The 20,450-nt window shown below is 45.3% G+C and overlaps 1 protein-coding gene across 2 annotated transcripts in view; it reads right to left on the minus strand.

Annotated features, from left to right (window-relative positions):
- The window catches only part of ZNF638 (zinc finger protein 638), a 985,826-nt gene that overhangs the window by 166,553 nt on the left and 798,823 nt on the right, over positions 1 to 20,450 (minus strand). The window lies entirely within an intron of this gene.

Consider the following 20,450-nt stretch of genomic DNA (forward strand, 5'->3'; position numbering starts at 1 on the left):
GCCCCCCAGCATCTCCACGATCTGCGTGGGGCCCTTTTGCACTGTGCCACTCAACGCGCCATCCCGGCCACTTGCCACGTGGCTAGCGGCCATCTTAGCGACGAAAACTACGACTTACACCGTTGGTCTGGTTGCTCCAGACTGGCCCTTGCTCCCCTGAAAAGGAGCACCCGCTCTGATCTTGCTGGTCCGAATGAGAAGCTTGAATCGATTCCTGCGTGGCTTGCTTTAGCCAAGGCCTGTTTGCTCCAATCAAGTTGCCGACACTGCCATCAGCGAGAGCCTACGTGGGACAGCTCGTGATCGACTCCTGGACGTCCTTGACCTCTTCGTGTCCACGTGGCTGCAGAGACAATCTTCACCTTTTCACCTGTTTGCACCAGACATCGCCTGGTTCCTTCCTGGTTCCACGGTAGTCACTGGCTAGTGACTTTGAACATTGTCCCCTCTGCTTTCAGGTCTTCACCTCTTCAGATCCACCGGAACTCTTCTCGGCAACCCGCCTGCAGCATCTTCAGCTCCAAGCACCATTGACCTGCGTGACGAAACCCGACACTACTTCGCACCTGTGCACCCGCTTCCTGTGTAACCCGAACAGCTCCAGCGATTCCCCAGGCCCTAGGCCTCTTCACTTTCCCCATAGTGGTTCTTATACCACTATTTTAGTATATGGTTTAGGTGGCCCCTAGGGCTCATCCATATTCGTACAACTTTTGTATATTTAAACTGTTTTGTTTTAACGCTTATGCTTCTGTGCTCATAAAGAGTATAGGGGATATTTGTAGAAATAAATCTATATATATTTTCAATATATATCTGTGTGGTGTCCTTTCATTTGGTATTCAAGGGGATTGTGTATGGTAAAACAGCTTGCTTCACATGCCTTTACAGAGTTTAGCCTAAGACTGCTTAGTCCATGCTACCCCTATGATAGCTGGTCTATAAGGTTGACTTTACAACCTCCACCATAAGGGTTGCTTGGCATGGTACAAGGTGATCACTAGAACTAGTGATTCATAAAGGGGGTGGTGATGGACAGAGTATCTGAATTAAGCAGAACACTCCTACCCAGTCAAAAGATCAGGGCTTGATCCATCACCGTTTTTTAGCTCACTGCACCATCCCAGCTCAGAACCTGGCTACATGCAAATTAGTCTGACCCTGGCCCAGTGCATCATGGGAACAGGGCAGACCAAACTACCAAGCCAATTCTTTACTGGAAAGGAAACAAGCTTCCGGGGACCGGTTTCTGGCATTGGTTCTGAAACTGGGATGGTGCAATGAGCTAAAAAACGGTGTTGGATCTAGCCTTGATCTCTTGACTGGGTGAGAGTATTCTGCTTAATTCAGAGACTCTGTCCCTCACCACCCCTTGTTGTAAATAATTTTGTCCACCCTAAGCGTGGAAGGGTATACTCAGACATGAGTCCCTTGCTCATTGCACCATCAGGATTCAAGCAAGCCGGGCCGAAGACGGCTGTAATGCCAGAAACCGGTCCCCGGAAGCTTGTTTCCTTCCCAGTGTAAGAATTGGCTTTTGTAGTTTGGTTTGCCCTGTTCCCATGATGCACAGGGCCAGGGACAGACTAATTTGCATACAGCCAGGTTCTGAAACTGGGATGGTGCAATGAGCTAAAAAACGGTGTTGGATCTAGCCTCGATCGCTTGACTGGGTGAGAGTATTCTTCTTAATTCAGAGACTCTGTCCCTCACCACCCCTTGTTGTAAACACTAGAACTAGTGAGCATCATATACCAGGCCAACTTCTCACAGTAAGTAGCATTTTCCGTTCGAGGCATATGAGCTGCAGATTCTACACTTTGCATCGATTGTACAGCAGTGTCTCCCCTAGCGGTGGTCACCTGTATCGGTTACAGTAATTTGAAAGTTTTTAGGACAGCTTGGCCTACTGCAGCTTGCTGCTTGGCTTGCACATCAACACAATAGTGTTTAGTGAAGGTGTGTGTTGTAGACCATGTTGCTGCCTTGCAGATGTCTTCTAGGGGAATTTTCCCTAAGAAAGCAATGGAGGCTCCTAGTTTGCGTGTGGAGTGCACTGTAGGAGGAACGGTTAATGTGCGTTTTGCCTTGTGATAGCATATTTGTATACATTTAACAATCTACCTTGCAATTTCTGATTTAGAAATGCGGTTGCCTTTATGTGCCTTCATGTGGTGGAGAGAAAGCCACTAATAGTTGCTTTGTTTTGCGAAAGGATTTGGTCCCATTGATGTAATAAAGAGCTCTTTTGACATCTAGTGTCTAGAGCTCTCTCTGCTACAGTCTGGGTTTTGAAAAAACACTGGTAACTCTACAATTTGTTTTGATGAAAAGGAGTAATTACTTTAGGAAGGAATTTAGGATTAGTCGTTAGAACCACTATGTTACGGTGTAATTGTAAGAATGGTTCTTGTATAGTGAAAGCTTGAATCTCACTAACTCTTCTAAGAGAGGTAATAGCAATGAGGAAAGCGGTTTTCCATGTGAGCAATTGCAGTTCATATTTGTGTAAAGTTTCAAAAGGGGGTCCCATGAGCCTGGTAAGAACAATGTTTAGGTTCCACACTGGAGAGGTTGGTAACCTAGGAGGAATAATTCTTTTTAATCCTTACATAAAAGCTTTTATTGCTGGTACTCTAAACAATGACATATGTTGTCTGTTTTGTAGATATGCCGCAATGGCTGCAAGATGTAAGCATATAGATGAATATGCTAGATTACTTCTCTGTAAATGGAGAAGGTAACAGACAATATTTTGGATGATAGCATCTAAAGGATCAATTTGATTATTAGTGCAGTAAATGGTAAATCTTTTCTATTTAGCAGCATAGCAAGCTCTAGTAGTAGGTCTTCTGGCTTTTTTAATGATATTCATAGAGTCTGGTGGCAGGTTAAGGTAACTAAACTAAGACTTCAGGAGCCAGATCGCCAGATACAGTTGATCTGGATGCCTGATATCTCCATGGTTCTGCGTTAGCATGGATGGAGACCTTTTTAGGTGTGGAACTAGAGAGAGTTCTAGTAGTGTGGTGAACCACGGTTGGCGTGCCCATGTGGGAGCTACTAAGATCAGTTTGAGAGACTGTTGTCTGAGCTTGCGTACCACTAGTGGGATTGGCGGAAAAGTGTACGCAAATCTGCCTGACCAGTTCACCCATATTGCATTGCCCTTGAACAAAGGGTGTGGAAACCTGGTGGCGAAGTTTGGGCATTTTGCGTTTTCGTGTGTGGCAAACAGGTCTGTGTCTGGATGACCCCACTTGTGAAAGGATGGTTGAAAAACTTGCAGATGTAGTTCCCATTCGTGAATCTGTTGTGTCTGTCGACTTAACAGATCGGCTACCTGATTGCGAACTCCTGGAAGGTGTTCTGCGAGCAGATATATCTTTTGTGGAATGGCCCACCTCCAAATGTTTTGTGCGAGCTGGGGCAGTTGCAGGGAATGTGTGCCTCCTTGTTTTTGTATGTAGTACATGGCTGTCATGTTGTCAGTCCGGTTCAAGACAGCTTTGTTCTGTATGTGCACTTGGAAGGTCTTCAGTGCTAGGAAAATTGCCAGCAACTCTAGGTGATTGATGTGAAGCACCTTTTGTTGAGCGGTCCATCTTCCATGAGTTGTGTGGTGGAGCAGATATGCTACCCATCCAGTCAGGGATGCGTCTGTTGTCAGTGCTATCTGTGGAACTGGTTTGAGGAACGGCCACCCTTTGGACAAGTTTTTGGTGTTCCACCACTGCAGAGAGCGATGTGTGCGGCTGTCCACCAACACTAGGTCTGTTAGTTGTCCTTGTGCCTGATTCCACTGATGTGCTAGACATTCCTGAAATGGGCGCATTTGCAGTCTTGCTTATGGTACAATAAAAATGCAAGGTGCCATCATGCCTATTAATTGCATGAACACTCTGGCTGGGAGAGAGTGTTTGCTTTAAAACTTTGCGACTAAGGATTGAATGCTCTGTATCCTGGCTGGACTGAGATAAGCTAGAGCTGTATCGGTATTTATGGTAGCCCCTAGGTATTGATGTACATGAGAGGGCTGGAGATGTGACTTGGTGTAGTTGATTGTAAACCCCAATTTGTGCAGTGTTTGAATAGTTTCAGGTGTGTTGGACACACTGATTGAATGACTTGGCTTTTATGAGCCAATCGTCTAAGAATGGGAAGACGTGGATATGTTGTCTTCTGAGATGTGCTGCTACTATTGCTAGGCACTTTGTAAACATGTGGTGCAGTTGTGACCCAGAATGGAAGGACTTTGAACCGAGAGTTGTCCTTCTAGTACAAATCTGAGATACTTCCTGTGAGAAGGATGTATGGGAATGTGGAAGTAGGCGTCCTTGAGGTCTAGTGTGGTTAGGAAATCGCCTTGTTACAACAATGGGAGCATTTGTTGTAAAGTGATCATGTGAAAATGATCTGAGTGTATATACAGATTGAGAGGCCTTAGGTCTAGAATTGGTCTTAGTGTTCAGTCCTTTTTTGGTATTAGGAAATAGAGTAAACCCCTGTTCCTTGATGTGTTAGCAGAACTAGCTCTATTGCATCTTTTTGCAGCAATGAGAGAACCTCTTGTTGGAGCAGCGTTAGATGTTCTGTGGACATTGGACGCTGTCTGGGTGGTATATGTGGACGGGTAGCTGTAAGCTCTAGGCAGTAACCATACTGGCTAATTTGTCTTACCCATTTGTCTGTTGTAATGGAATTTAAGACAGGTAGGAACTCTGTTAGTCTGCCCCCTACAGGAGTGGAATGCTGTTGGGGGAGCAGAAGGAAGTCACTGTTATGTGTTGAGAGAGGTTCGATTATTGTCATTTCCTCAACCTCTTCCCTTGTTGTTGTTGCCTCTGTAGCCCCCTCTAAAGTATCTTTTATTAGAGGATATTTGTGTATTTGTTTTAAAAGAAGTTGAATTGTCTGCTCCAGCTCGTTTGAAGCTACCTCTATAGAAGGAGCGACAAAAGGAGCCTCTTGCTTGGGTGGACTGCAGAGCTCCCATAGACTTAGCTGTGTCAGTGTCTTTCTTCATTTTTTTTCAAGTGCTGTGTCTACATCTGACCAAACAATTGTTGTTGGTTGAATGGTTGATTTAAGATAGTAGTTTGCACCTCTTGCTTAAATCCTGAAATGCGTAGCCACGCGTGACGTCTAAGGAGGACACTGGTGTTTATTGCTCTGGATGCAGTGTCTGCTACATCTAGTGCGCATTTAATGGAGGCATTTGATAGAATCTTACCCTCTGCTTGTGCCTTATATTGGTCAGTTAGATGTTGTAAGAGCTTCTCTAGCTGATCATAGTGAGCCCTGTCGTATCTTGCGAGGAGGGCCTGTGTATTAGCGATACGCCATGTATTGCTAGCTTGGGCAGCTATTCTTTTTCCTGAAGCATCTATGATCTTTGAGTCTTTATCAGGAGGTGTTGCTTCACCTGTTTGGGAATTTGCCCTTTTCCTAGCGTTTGAAACTACTAGGGAGTCTAAGGGTAGCTGTCCTTTAATGTAGGCAGGATCCCCAGGGGCTGCTCTGTACTTTTTCCTTTATCCTTGGGTGCATGATTCTAGCTCTTACAGAATCTTTTAACACTTCTGGTGCATGTTTAATGACTCCTTTAATCATTGGCGGTATATGCACAGATTTGTGAGTGTTCAAAAGTGTTTAGTAAAAAATCTTCCTCTGCCTCATCTGAATGCACGGTGACATTGTGATAGATGGCAGCCCTATTAAGAGTCCAAATCCAATATGGTCTTCTGGAGAAGGTTTAGAAAGATATATGTGTGTGTCAAGAATATCTGGTAAATCCTGTGGGTTTAGATACTACCTGTTTGGTGAACCTGTTGGGTAGGGAAACGGGTCATTTGGGTCTCTCCCTCCACCCATGCTATACTAGTCATCATCAACATCCTGAGGGGGTGTATGTTGTGAAGAATAAGGAGGAGAATTTTGAGGTGAAATGTTTAAAGGAAGAGCAGGTGAAGGAGATACAGGAGAAGGGAGCATAGGAGATATGGCAGAGTCCTCCTTCTTGAGAGGCACTGGAGGTGTAGGTGCTGTATCTGACTTCCTCTATTTGTGTGGTGGAAACATGTCCTGTTTCTGGATCAATGTAGATCCATTTTTCTAAATGATCTGGTTGTAAAAGCTCCTCTTCTTGAGGCACAACCTTCTGCGCCGATCTTTTCAGTTCCGAACCGGTTTGTTGCTTGTCTTTAGCCTTGGGAGCCAATGTGGAGTCCTTTGGCGTAGATTTTGGCACTGAAGGTATTGACTTTGGAGCCAAAGCCTGTTTCGTTGATTTGGAAGGATCGGAAGCAGGCTTTGTTTCGACAGAGGGTATCTGCTTCGGAGTGGTAGCTGTTTTCTGGGCATCAGAAACATGCTTCATTGTTTTCGGAGCCGCTTTGTCTCTCAGAGTCGACTGTTTCGGAATGTCTTTCGGAACCTGGACTTCTTTTTTTCGGGGCCGGGAGAAGGTGGTATCGGCACATGCTGTTTGCTTGGTATGGAGCTAACGGAAGGCTTCATTATTTTCTTCGGAGCCGGGCTCGATGGCGGGGCTTTCGAGGGGTGTTTTTTCGGTCTCGACTGGGCTCCGCAGGCAGAGTGTTGACCTTTGCCTTCGGTTTTGGTGTATGGGCTGGGGTAGGGGCAGTGGTACTCACACGTTGACCCGAAGGTATCGAGTCATCTGCCTCGGATACGATCTGGAGATCATCGGAATATTCCTCCGGGACACATGGACCTTCAAAGATATCCACTGGTTCTGGCGCTGATCTCTGCATGTCGCGTCGGCGGGCCCTCTGATCCCGAATGGTCTTTTTCGATCGAAAGGATGCACAGGCTGTGCAGCTGGATTCGTCGTGGTATGGCGATAAGCACAGGTTACAGACCTCGTGATGGTCACTGTGTGGAAATTTTGCTCCACACTCGGGACATCTTTTGAATGGTGTCCATTTCCATGAGGTGTCGGCTTCAGGGAGTGGGTAGGCCCAACGGCCCGCGTCGACGACCGGAACAGAGCTGACCAAGTCTAGTCGATGTTTATTGGTATCTAAAGTTGTTTGGTAAAGTTTTTAAAATGTTATGCGTCAAAGTACTTGAAAAGTAGATTTCGAACCGGAGCAGAAAAGTTTCATCCGAACCCAGTGGCGGAAAAAAACAATCTAAGGATGGAGCAGATGCCCATGCGCACTATCATCCAAGGGAGGAGACACCTATCTCGTGACTACAAAGACTTCTTCGAAGACAACAACATGCGATCATCCGAGCCCAACACCAGGTGGCGATCTAATGCAAAGTGTAGAATCTGCAGCTCATATGCCTCGAACATTACTTTTCAGGGTTTGTGCTGGGCTAAAAGGTGCAGCACTGAGGTCTCTCCTGATAACAGGTGAGTAAATCAGAATTCATTGTTGGGTTGATTTTAGCTGAATATTTTAAAGTTCAAAAACTCCACACTTAGAAGAATTTCCAAGTGAAACCAGTCAATGTTAGCCTATGGAAGGAAAGTGAGTTATCGGCTTTTGGGTAAGTACTCGACAGGCAGAGTTAAGGTTCTGGGCATAGAGTCAGGGGTCTCCCAGCGTCAGGTAGGTACAGTTGGCACACCCTCAGCGGCACAGGGGCAGCTGGGTGAGGAGGTAGTTAGGCGTAATGTTTTCCAATGAGAGGCAGGGGGCCTTCGGTTGGTGGCTGCTGGCTAGCAGGCCACACGGCTATGGGAGCTGGGCTCCCAGTCACTTGTTCAGGGCAAATGGGGAAGTAGGATAGGACAAAGGTTGCACTGCCAGGGGCACTCGGGCGGCTGGGTGAAGGGGGCTTTTGAGCCGTTGGGTGCTCAATGTTATTGAAAGGAGATTTTGAAAAGTGAACAAATGCTGCAGGCTCGGGAACGGAGGATCTTCTGGAGCGACCAACACTTTGAGGGGTAAGTTGGGATCTTGGAGGGTAGATAGGCACCCAGTAGATGGGCACAAGGGGCTGGGGGGCGCCGGGTGCAGGGGTGTCTTTTGGCGTCGGGAAATCGTACCCTCTACTGGTCGCCGTTGGGGGTCCCTGGTTCTGAGGCTGCAGGAGTCGCCTGGATCATCGAGGAGGGTCCTTGGGCACTGGATTCCAGGTCAGAATCACCAGGGGAACGTCCTCAGGGTCCTTGTCCACTCGGGCACAGGCCGGGCTCGGCGGGTGCAGAGCGGGCTGGATTCGTGGTTCCTTGCTGGCACTAGGGGTATTGTTGTTTAAGCAGAACCACTGCTCATGGGAGTTCCAGTCTCTAAGAGGGTCAAGGCATGCAGGTCCTCCGGGTTTCTCGAGGTTGCTGTCCGCAGGAGACGCCAGGATTTAGCAGAAGCAGGTTCAAGGATCAACAGGCCTGGAGGGCTGGTGCCAAGTCAGTTGGTTCCATCCTCTTGTTAGCAGCTTCACAGCAGGTAGTCTTCTTTCTTATTTCAAAATCGGGATCTGTGGAAGGAAGGTTAAGGGTGCCCCTAAATACTAATTTTAGGGGCGTTACAGGTAGAGGAAGGACAGGGACCAATAAGTCCCTGTCCTGGGGTGAGTACAGCCCCTATCCTTTGTGGGCCTATCTCTGTTCTGGTAGGGCTCCCCATCGTCAAGATGGCCGGGGCCCAGAGTTGTGCTTCACCTCGCCTCTCCCATATGAGGGGTCGGGTTGGCACAGGCTGGCACACCTCCTTTCTCGGTGTAGGATTTCCTGCCAGTGTGGGGGCCAGTTGCTGAGTACAGCAAGTGGCCTGGAGAAGCTCATAAAGGCGGCATGCCTTTGAAGCTTCCCCCTGACCATCCTGGGGCAGGGGACCTAACACCTCGCACAAGATGTGCATTGTTGCAAGCCCAGGAGAGCGGGCTCTCCACCCAGGGGTCCAGCAACAAGTCTGTGTGGTAGCCTCTCAGATCACAAGTGGATTGTAGGTTAGGTTTCAGGGGGCATCTCTAAGATGCCCTCTGTAGTGCATTTTTCATTAAATCCCACACTGGCATCAGTGTGGGTTTAATGTACTGAGACGTTTGATACCAAACTTGTCAGTCTTCAGTGTAGGCATTATGGTGCTGTTAAGTTCGTAATGACAACCTCCCAGCACCATATACTCTTAATGGCATCAGTGCACTTACAATGCCCTGGGTACTGTAGGGGCACAGGGCTCATGCACCTGTGCCCACACCACTGGCATAGGGCACCTAGCCAGAGGGGTGACAGATGTATGCCAGGGCAGTGGGTTTGTGGGCATGTTGACTGTTTAGTTTTGCACCAGGACACTCAGTCTGCAAAGGCAGTGTGTGGGTGTCAGGGTGCAAGGCCCCCAAGGGTGGCACAATAAGTGCTGCAGCCCTTAGGGGTCTTCTCTGGTCACAATGCCCTGGCTACCTAGGATACCATTTACCTGGGGCTGGCATGTGGCCAGAGATGCCAATTGGGTTTGAGCTTCAATACAATTTTAGGGAAGGAACACAGGCCCTAGGCACCTGATTGGCAGGAGTACAGGGCACACTCAGTCAAAGCACATCAGCAATTAAGCATTTCAGCATAAGTGGGGGCATACCATGCAAGAAAGATTGCACTCTCTCACAATGATTTACTGCTTGCTTTTCTGATTCAAACATGGGAATCTATGAAAGTTCCAATACTGGAGTAAGAAAACCAGTTACTTACCGGTAACTGTAGTTCTCCAGTATTGGAAGCTTTCCTAGATTCAAATGCGACCCACCCTCCTCCCCTAAGAGGCTCATCTTGGATGGAGAACAAAGGATGTCTAGGGCACAAGTGCTGGAAAATCTGAGGGGCAAAAGATTCTCTCAGGAGTGTTGTAGAGGGTGAGAGGTTCTGATTGGTTCAGGTCCCCTATCCCCCATTGGATAACATTAGTCCTCAGCACTCTACACCCGGCCGCCCTAGTGCCGCTGAGGGTGTAACAAGAGTGCATCCTTGACCGTGGGGGACCCGTGAATCTACCCCTGAACCTCAACTCCCACTACCAAATACTTACCTTAAAACCAATAAAACTATTTTCCTCCATAGGATAACATTGACTTTCTTGGAAAAGTTTCTTCTAAGTTTGGAGTAAAGAAAATCTTTAAAACTGACTAACAAAAACTATTTTACTTACCAGATTACAAAAATGCCCCAGAGTAGTATACAGGTATACTATTCTGAGTAAGAAAAGTAATCTCAAAACTTATCTGTAATTTGACTGAAAGGCCCATTTAAGTCTATGTACTGTATTTACAAAGTATTGCATTTCTCTGAAACCATACTGCAAATCAACACAAAGTGCATTTACTATTACAAATCCAAACTGTATAACAACTGTATCTTTACCGCAAAGTACTCATCACTTACCGGTGCCAGGCTTGCTTGGTTCTAGACAATAATATAACTAAAAGACTATTTTATACAAAAACAATTGGTCTGAAGCTCAGTCTTAGTGTGTGAATTCATTTGCTGACAATGTGTACAACAAATGCTTAACACTGTCCTCCGATACTGCCTTACTGCTCGACCACATTACCACAAATAGACAGTGAGGTGCTATCTAACTTTACCTCTGCCTACCATTGGAGATCCACTGGACTGTGTACACTATGCTTCACTTTGGTGTAGTATATACAGAGTCAGCTTCCTACAACTCCTTGTCTGGGGAAGGTGCAGAGCAAACTAACAAGTCTAGAGGCAATTGTCCCCTAGTAAAAACAGGATCAGATGGCGGGCGTTTATATTCATCAACCCTTAGAGTTAAAACAGGGCAGCATGCATGCCTGTCCATATTCGTGCCATCGACGGGCTCCTTGCTTTTAGGAAGGCTGTCAAAACCTTTCTTTTCCCCTTAGCTTTGCTGTGTTGTGTTTTGTCTCTCACCTTTGTCCGGTTTTTTTGTTCTGTACTAGCGCCAGGACGCCCCTTTGCTGGGGCATCTGTGCGCTCAATAAATCCGGATAACATAACATAACATACCCTTTAACATAGGAAGACGCTGATGTGTCCTATGTGTAGACCCTAGAGTGTCAAATAAAAAATCTTCCTCCGAAGACTTAGGTAATGCTGCTCTAGAAGTAAGCTCTTGGTAAGCTACATTATTTGGTGGTGAAGGTTTTGCAGGGTATACACTGGGGTCAGTATCCATGGAAGGGTAAATAGTGTAGTCATTCCTTGGATCTACAGGCATCTTCACAGTTTTCAGTAAAGCCATTATGGTGCTTTGGAGTTCGTAATGACAAACTCCCAGCACCATATACTCTTAGTGGCAGTACTGCACTTACAATGTCTAAGAATCTGCTTAGACACTGTAGGGGTACAGGGCTCATGCACCTGTGCCCTCATCACTGGTATAGTGCACTCAGTGAGGGGCAGCTGACCTATGCCAGGGCAGTGGGCTGTAGGCGAGGCACACAGAAGGTGCACCTTTTCGACTTCACTTTGTTCTGCACCAAACCACGCAGCCTGCAATGGAAGTGTGTGTGCATGTAAGGGAACAGGACCTCTAAGGGTGGCACAGTAAGTGCTGCAGCCCTTTGAGGACTTTCCTGGCCACAGTGCCCTTGGGCCAGATGGTTGCCAATTGGGGGTACAAAGTCCAGTTTTTGGCAAAGAACACAGGCCCTGGGAACCTGATTGGCAGGCACCCAGGGCACAAGCCAAAGTGCAACAGTAGTCTGGCAAAAGTGGGGGGTTATTGCACCAGAAACCCAGCTTCCTACACTCCCCTCCGCCCCCCCCCCCATTCCCTAACCTCAGATATATATATATATATATATATATATATATATATATATATATATATATATACCAGGCTATATGCGATGACACTTGCAGCCTCTACGGCTGATGCATGTGAACAAGGGCTTTGGCAGCCCGAAACGCGTCTTGCCCTCGCTATTCTCAACCCCCTGCACATTAAACAGCTGTGTATCCAGTTTGTGGTCCGTCTCCTTATTGCCCGGAGGGTTCCGATGTTTAAGGGAACCAGTAGTGGCTGTTTTTGGAGTTTGCGCAGATATATATATATATATATATATATATAGATATATATATATATAGATATATATATATAGATATATATATATATATATAGATATATATATATATATATATATATATATATATAGATATAGATAGACAGGTCCCAAAAAGTGATCTCTTATGTAGCCAAAGATGTCAAAAGAAAAACAAGCTCTAATTTGAGCAACTAAGAACACATTTTGTACACACATACAAAAGCAAACTGGTTTCACGTGATGGTAGTCACCTATCAATAAATATTTGATGCTGCGTCATGAAAACAATGGCTTGAATATGTGGTATAATAAATCGCAACATACCTGTTAAGATGGTAAGCCTGCACCAATGTATTCAATAAGAAAATTAATTACACAGTCAATATTCCCCCCCGTCCAGCTGGCTGCGATCATGCCAATCTCATCGTGCTTCACAAACACTGAAACTGGCGTATTCACATCAAGTCAGCTCCTTTTTTAACTGTTGCTTGTGGGTGTGTTCATCTGTGTCCATAGATAAGTAACTGCTTAGCAATAAAATGTGGTTTATCTTTTCAAGCTGAACGACGGGGCTTGCCTCTATGCTTAGCTCTGGCTTGAACTTTGAATGCAGCTCTAGGTCGCTATGTAAATGTGCATAGCTACTTATATTTACCAGCTCTCTGCCATCTAGTTTTAACCATCAGAATCCGCCCTTCAACTGGCAGGGTTTCAGATATCAATATTGCATTGCTGGCTTCAAACTCAGATTCCACAAATATTTTTACTTACCGTCAATATATGTCATAAAACAGTTTCCTGTTAACTGGGTAGTGCATACTCACATCTGGCAATATTATCCTTAAATCACTGTAACCCATAACACTCACATGTTTGGCAATCAATCATTTATTTTCTTGCATCAATATTTCTTGTAGTTGCTTTTTAATGAAAGCTATTCAGGGAGTTCATTGGTACCGATACTGGCTTTTACTATGTTTCCATCAAAAGTAATTAAACTTTGTCACAGCAAAATTGTAACCACTGCTTTGAAAATCTCCTATAGATGGTCATTGCCCAACACATGTTTGCACCCATTTGGCACTTCTTCAGGGAAAAAAGATGCATGTTCCGTTCTAAATGCAGTTAAAGCGTACTTGTTTTTAACAGGACTCAAAATGAATTGCAACTCAGAATGGCACTTATGCCAGCAGTAGTATATTGCCTGTAAGTTGAGGAAATGTCCTAAATCAAACTTCACTAACCAGACCACACCGCAAACAAATTCATGTTAAAGCTGGTGTCTCATTTCTATCTAATTTATTTGCATATGGCCATGTCTGAACTGGGGTGGCAGAGTGGGCTAAAGAATGGTGATTGATCAAACCCACATCTTTTGACTGGGTGTGAGTGTTTGATTCAGATGCTCCGACCATCACCACCCCCTTTTGTACCGCTTTTGGCCGCCATAAGTGTGGCAGGGTATGCTCAGACGTGAGTCCCTTGCTCACTTTGCCACTGGATTCAAGCAAGCCGGGCTGAAGACGGCTGGAATGCCAGAAACCGGTCCTCGGAAGCTTGTTTCCGGTCCAGGGAAGACATGGCTTGGCCGTTCGGGCTGGACTGTTCCCATGAGGCACAGGGTCAGAGTGATTTGCATATGGCCATGTCTGAACTGGGGTGGCAGAGTGGGCTAAAGAACGGTAATGGATCAAACCCAGATCTTTTGACTGGGTGTGAGTGTTTGATCGATTCAGATGCTCCGTCCATCACCACCCCCTTTTGTACCTTATTGCTACCTAACCCATACAAAGTCCTTGCTTGTGTTAAATTCACCAAGGTCTAAAACGGACAGTACTTTATATGCAGTTGTCACAAGGGGTGTCAGCATCTACGTCAAGAGGACCAGGGCACCGTTGGCTAAAACCCAGTTGCCTGGAAATGTCGGCCACCCAACTACATGCAGATACTGGCGAGCGCCTCCAAGTCAGATCGTTCATTCATAACATCAAGTGTACCAATAATAAAATAAAGCACCCCAGACACCACTTGGAGCAAAGACAGGACATGCGCCTTGATATTTACCAGAAGATTCCCAGCTTTGTGCAGAAATACTAATGTGATTTTTTTTTAAATCCAATACTAGAAAAGTAAATATTTCTGAAGTTGCCTGTTCCCAATTCTTCATCTTTGTATGTTTTGAAGGAGGCAGCTACCAATTTTGACAAGTGGCTTAATCAGGTAGCCAACACTTTGGCACCAGAAAAAAGCAAACATCCTACAGCGAGGCAGGTATCCCCTTGGTACAACTCTGATTTAACGTGGATTAAAATTAAATGCAGGCACAAAGAGCACACCTGGAGGACTGATTATTGTTCAACCCTCAGAAAGGATTACTGTTTAGGCCTCGAGGAGTATAAGACCGCCATAATACAAGCCAAAACAGCCTATTTTAGACAAAGAATTCAGGAGGCCTCTAACTTCTCGAAGGAGCTGTTTAAACTGTCAATGCCCTGCTTAGTTGCTCAAGAGCCGCTGTGTGTGCTCCGGATCAGAACTTTGTGAATGATCCAGCTGTATTTTTTCAAAGCAAAGTTCAGAACGTATACAATGATTTTGCAATCACGGCTGTAGCAGGTGGCATAATTCATCAGGGGGATAAATCAGAAAAATTGCCACAAGGAAGCTTCACCCAATTTTCTGTTTTGGAGAAAGGAGAGGTCCAGGAGCTTTTGCTTCGAACAAAATCCAGGTCTCCCCTTGACCCCTGCCCCCCATATATTTTACATCTGGCTGCAGAGGAGATTGCTCTCTCCTCGACGCCACTATTAAATCACGTCACTAGTTCCGGAAGTTTCCCATCTGACTGGAAAAGGGGACCTATACTGAAGAAGCCCTCGCTTGATCCCATAGAGGCCAAAAATTATCGCCCCATCTTGTGTCTTCCTCTGCCGTCCAAGGTTCTGGAGAGGACATGAATGTTGAATTAACATCATATCTACATCATAACTTACTAGATTCCACTCAGCATGGCTTTAGAGCCCGGCATTCCACTGAGTCTGCCTTGATTCTGGCAGAGGAAGTTCGTAAAGCAATGGATGGGGATGGGTGGGCGGCCCTTGACCTCACAGCTGCCTTCGATATGGTAAGAAGAAAAACCGAGACAGGGTCGTGGCTCTGATCCAGCAAAGCTGAGCCTCAGCTACCAAAAGAACACCACAACTGCCAATACTGGACTAACTTATATATATTTTTATGCCAACCCTTATGAAAGAAACATAACGGTCCGTTTTTTTTAAATAACGCCACTAGTTTTTTCATTCATTTTTTGCACTAGTGAAATATTGCTTTCATAAACGCATCAATTTTTTATGTATGTACAAGAAAAACAATACTACAATAAATCAGAATCTCAATACACATTACAATTTACAAATATACAACACATTCAACGCACACACTTGGCCAATGCATTCATCCTTTTCCTAACATACCATACTATACATATAAGACCTAATGTCAACAATAAATTTTATATACAAATAAATGTTTATACATCAAAACAGAATTTTATGCAATGAAATAAAGATCTGGAGGGATGACCCTACTTTTGAACACTATTTACACTATGTTTTTGGTTGACAAAAGGCGCCAAACCGGGTCGACGCGTTTCGAACCCCCAAATGCGAGGTTCTCCTCAGGACCAATAATCTACAAAAAGAACAAAAATTACTTTGAATAAGACATCCAGAAGTCAAGCTTAATCAATAATACTGGCACCACCTGTCGGGCCACGCACCCCAACCTTGTTAATGTGTAAAATGCTTCAACAAAAAGGTGTTCAAACGGCAGGACATTCTGAATGGAAAAAACACACAACTTAGTCACCAACATAAACACAAATCTAAATGCATCTATTTCGCAACATCCCCATGTGTGTCATATGTGGGCACTCACCTATCAAGTCGTGTAGCTGTGACTGAATCTGCAAGAAAAGAGGGGGTGGAATTTTTTTTATATAAATATGGTGCCAAAGCTGGTTTGGAATTCCTAAAACAAAAGGCGGGTGCTGGGGCGTTACCTTTGCGGCCTATGAGCCGCTTTTCAAGTCTTTCGGCGTTTCCAAACGTTGTAATTTATTGAGGACCGCGTGTTTATTTGGTTCGCGTCCTAAAAGCAAATACAAAGGGGAGATTAGGCTGGGAGGCACCAGCTGGTCGCGGGCACTAATCTCTTACGTTCGTCTTGCCTGTTAACTTGAAGATGGCTTGCTCGCGCTTCTCACAGTGTTTCTCCAAACTCAGGAGAAAACGCGGAAATGTGTCTCAGTGTATTATTGGTCTCAACCCTGTCACGTGATATGGAAGACCGTCATCCAAGTCTACGCTTAAAGAAACACGGTCTGGATGATGTGAAAGAAACTTTATTGAATCCCAACAAGCATTGCACTGCGTGCATGATTAAAATAGAAGCACATGGGGCGGGGCGTGCACCAAGGATTTGTTCAATCGCGCTCTCACTACTCGGCAGTGCTCACTGCCCCGAGGTGTCAACTCCAAATTTTATGGTCTCGTGACAGACACTCCATGGCGTGCATGGGTGGAAAAAACGCACCAGGGGCACGAAGTGCAACATGAATGTATTCAGTCGCGATATGACTGCTCGGTGGTCCTCACTGCCCCGAGGCATCAACGACAGATTGCACATTCTGACCCTAACCCTCATATTTATGTAGTTAAAATGATGCTTTCATGTTCCTCCTAGTTGGCAACAGTCTGGTTCTGGTGTACATATACCCTTGTTAAAGATTCAATGGCTGCTGGGCACACCCATCAGAATCATGCCTTGAGCCTCTTGGGCGACGGAGCTGTGCTTAAGTCTTCCTCAATATTGCCTCATGTAGTCATTTTCAGTATTTCCGAAATTTCGTTCAGACCGGTAATTGCTGTGTTGAATTTCATTATCAGAAGCGCTTCGTGCTGATTTAATTTGCCCTCAATGTCGCCTCCACGTGGGTCCTTTACGATTTTGGAAATGATAGTCCACCTTAAATCTTCCTCTTTGTGTTTATTTGAGACCCAATGCTGTACTAGTGGGGCATTTGCTGTCTCCTTTCTTATTCGGGACTTATGCTGCGTAATCCGGTGTCTTGCCTCTTGCGTTGTCTTCCCTATATATAGTTTGGGACACGGGCACGTGATCCCATACACCACATTTTTAGTCAGACAATTTGTAAAGGCGTCGTGTTTCCAAGCTATTCCATTAAACATGAAGACTGATCCTTCATTTGTTGGAGCACAACAGGAACAGTTGCCGCATTTGTGATGGCCCACTACTGGAGGGAGTCCCATCATCCCTCTGAGCGTTATTTTAGGAACTGGGGGCAAAGCTGCCCTCACAAAAAAATTGATGATGCGTTTATGAAAGCAATATTTCACTAGTGCAAAAAATGAATGAATAAACTAGTGGCGTTATTTTAAAAAACGGACCGTTATGTTTCTTTCATAAGGGTTGGCATAAAAATATATATAAGTTAGTCCAGCATTGGCAGTTGTGTTATTCTTTCGATATGGTAAAGCATAAGTTACTTACCTTCGATAACGATATATCTGTAAGAAACAGTAGTTAGTATTAGATTCCTTACCTTAGAATATCCCCAGACATCAGACTGGATTCGGAAATTTTTACGTAGCAGTACCCTTGCGCGTCGGTAGGTGTTGTCAGCGCCGGAATGACGTCGCCGGAGTACTTAGACGCCGCCCTCGCGCGCTGACGTCAGTTCTTATACACAGCTTTTCCGCGCCAGAAACGCAGAGCCATGATAAAAAGCAACACTGGTGCCATGAAACTAGGGCCCTGAAAGGGGATGACCTTAACCCTAGATATCGGTTCGCAGAACGGGGTGGATGGGAGAGTCGGTTAGGAATCTAATACTAACTACTGTTTCTTACAGATGGAATATGCTACTTACCAGTATGCATCTGTTCTTGGCATGTAGAGCTGCAGAGTTGTACACTTAGCAATAGATCGCCACCTGGTGTTGGGCTCGGATGATTGCAAGTTGTGGTCTTCTTGGAAGAAGTCTTTGTAGTCACGAGATAGGTGACACCTCCCTTGGACAATACTGCGCATGGTCATCGACTCCATCCTCAGATTGTTTTTCACCATGATGGGATATGATGGAGTTAGTAGAAGTAAAGAGAAAAGGATGTCCATGCGTGTGCATCTAAGTAAGAGGAGTACTGGAACGGATACAAGTCCCAGGGAGGCGGGAGGGCGTGTACAACTCTGCAACTTTACATGCCAAGAACAGATGCATACTGGTAAGTAGCATATTCCGTTCGAGGTATATGAGCTGCAGATTGTACACTTAGCAACAGTTGTGCAGCAGTGTCTCTCCTAGCGGTGGTCGCCTGTATCCGTTGCAGCATACTGAAATAGTGTTTTAAGGACAGCTTGGCCTACTGCAGCTTGCTGCTTGGCTTGCACATCAACACAATAGTGTTTAGTGAAGGTGTGTATTGTAGACCATGTTGCTGCCTTGCATATGTCCTCTAATGGTATGTTTCCTAAGAAAGCCATAGAGGCTCCTAGTTTGCGAGTGGAGTGCGCTCTGGGAGGAACTGTTAGCTTTTTGATAGCATATTTAAATACACTTCACAATCCATCTGGCAATTCCTCCTTTAGAGATGGGATTGCCTTTGTGTGGGGGAGAGTAAGATACAAATAGTTGTTTTGTCTTTCTGAAGGATTTAGTCCTGTCTGTGTAGTATAGTAGAGCTCTTCTAACATCTAAGGTGTGTAGAGCCCTTTCTGCAACAGAGTCCAGTTTTTGAAAAAACACTGGTAACTCTGATTGGTTAAGGTGAAAAGGAGTAATGACTTTTGGCAGGAATTTTGGATTGGGTCAAGGAACCACTTTGTTAGGGTATATTTGAAAAAATGGTTCTTCTTTTGTGAATGCTTGTATTTCACTCACTCTTCTGAGAGAGGTAATGGCAACAAGGAAGGCAGTTTTCCATGTTAGGAATTGCAGTTCACACTTGTGTAAAGGCTCAAAAGGGGGACCCATAATTCTTGTAAGGACCACGTTTAGGTTCCATACTGGTGCAGGTGGTAACCTAGGTGGGATTATTCGTTTTAATCCTTCCATAAATGCTTTGATTGCAGGTACTCTAAAGCGAGATAGATGTTGTCTATTCTGTAAATAGGCTGCAATTGCTGCTAGATGCAGGCGTATGGAAGAATAAGCCAAATTGGACCTTTGTAGGTGTAGAAGGTAGCAAATAATATTTTGGATGGAAACATCCAGTGGATCAATGTTATTGCTGTTACAGTATATTGCAAATCTTTTCCACTTAGCAGCATAACATGCTCTGGTAGTGGGTCTTCTAGTTTCTTTAATTATATTCATACAGTCTTGTGGTAGGTTTAAGTAGCCAAACTCTAAGACCTCAGGAGCAAGATCGCCAAATTCAGTTGGTTTGGTTCTGGGTGCATTATTTCTCCATGGTTCTGTGTTAACAGGGATGGCGTGAGCCGTATTTTTTGATGTGGAACCAGTGAGAGATCTAGGAGCGTGGTGAACCACAGCTGACGTGCCCATGTGAGGGCCACTAGTATTAGTTTGAGAGACTGTTGTCTGAGCTTGAGCACTACTAGTGGAATGAGTGGGAGAGGCGGAAAAGCTTACGCAATTCTGGCTGACCAGTTCATCCATGAACCTGATTGCACCTTGTTGTCCTGGAAGAGTCTGCGAAGTATCACGAGATAGGTGGCTCCTCCCTTGGACTACAGTGCGCATGGACTCCATCCTTAGATTGTTTTTAGCCATTGTGGCAAAGATGGAGTGCAATAGTGTAAACGATGACCATGTGTAAGAGTAAGTAAGAAAAAGAAGTCTGCAACTGCTACGGGCGCCGGGGAGGAGGGCGGGCGATATGAATGTCAGCAGCCCTACATGCCAAGAACAGATGCATACTGGTAAGTAGCATATTCAGTTCGAGGCATGTGGGCTGCTGAAGTCATATCTATAGCATAGAATACATAGCAGTCCCCGCCCTAGCGGCGGGTGCCCGCGCCAGTTGCAGAAGTTTGAAAAAGTGTTCTAAGATTAGCCTGTCCTACAGCTGCCTGCTGTTTGGAATGCACATCTACACAGTAATGTTTAGTGAACGTATGTGGTGTAGACCATGTGGCTGCTCTACAAATGTCCTCCAAAGGAATATTGCCTAGGAACGCCATGGAGGCCCCCAACTTGCGAGTGGAGTGGGCCCTGGGGGGGGACTGTTAAAGTGCGCTTAGCTTTGTGATAGCAAATCTGAATGCACTTAACGATCCATCTGGCAATTCCTGCTTTGGAGATAGGGTTGCCTTTGTGCTGGGCTGAGAAGGCAACAAAGAGCTGTTGTGTCTTTCTGAAATCTTTAGTACTGTCAATGTAGTACATTAACACTCTTTTGACATCA

The sequence above is a fragment of the Lissotriton helveticus genome, chromosome 2_1 (genome assembly GCF_964261635.1).
Source record: "Lissotriton helveticus chromosome 2_1, aLisHel1.1, whole genome shotgun sequence".
In the NCBI taxonomy this organism is placed as follows: domain Eukaryota; kingdom Metazoa; phylum Chordata; class Amphibia; order Caudata; family Salamandridae; genus Lissotriton; species Lissotriton helveticus.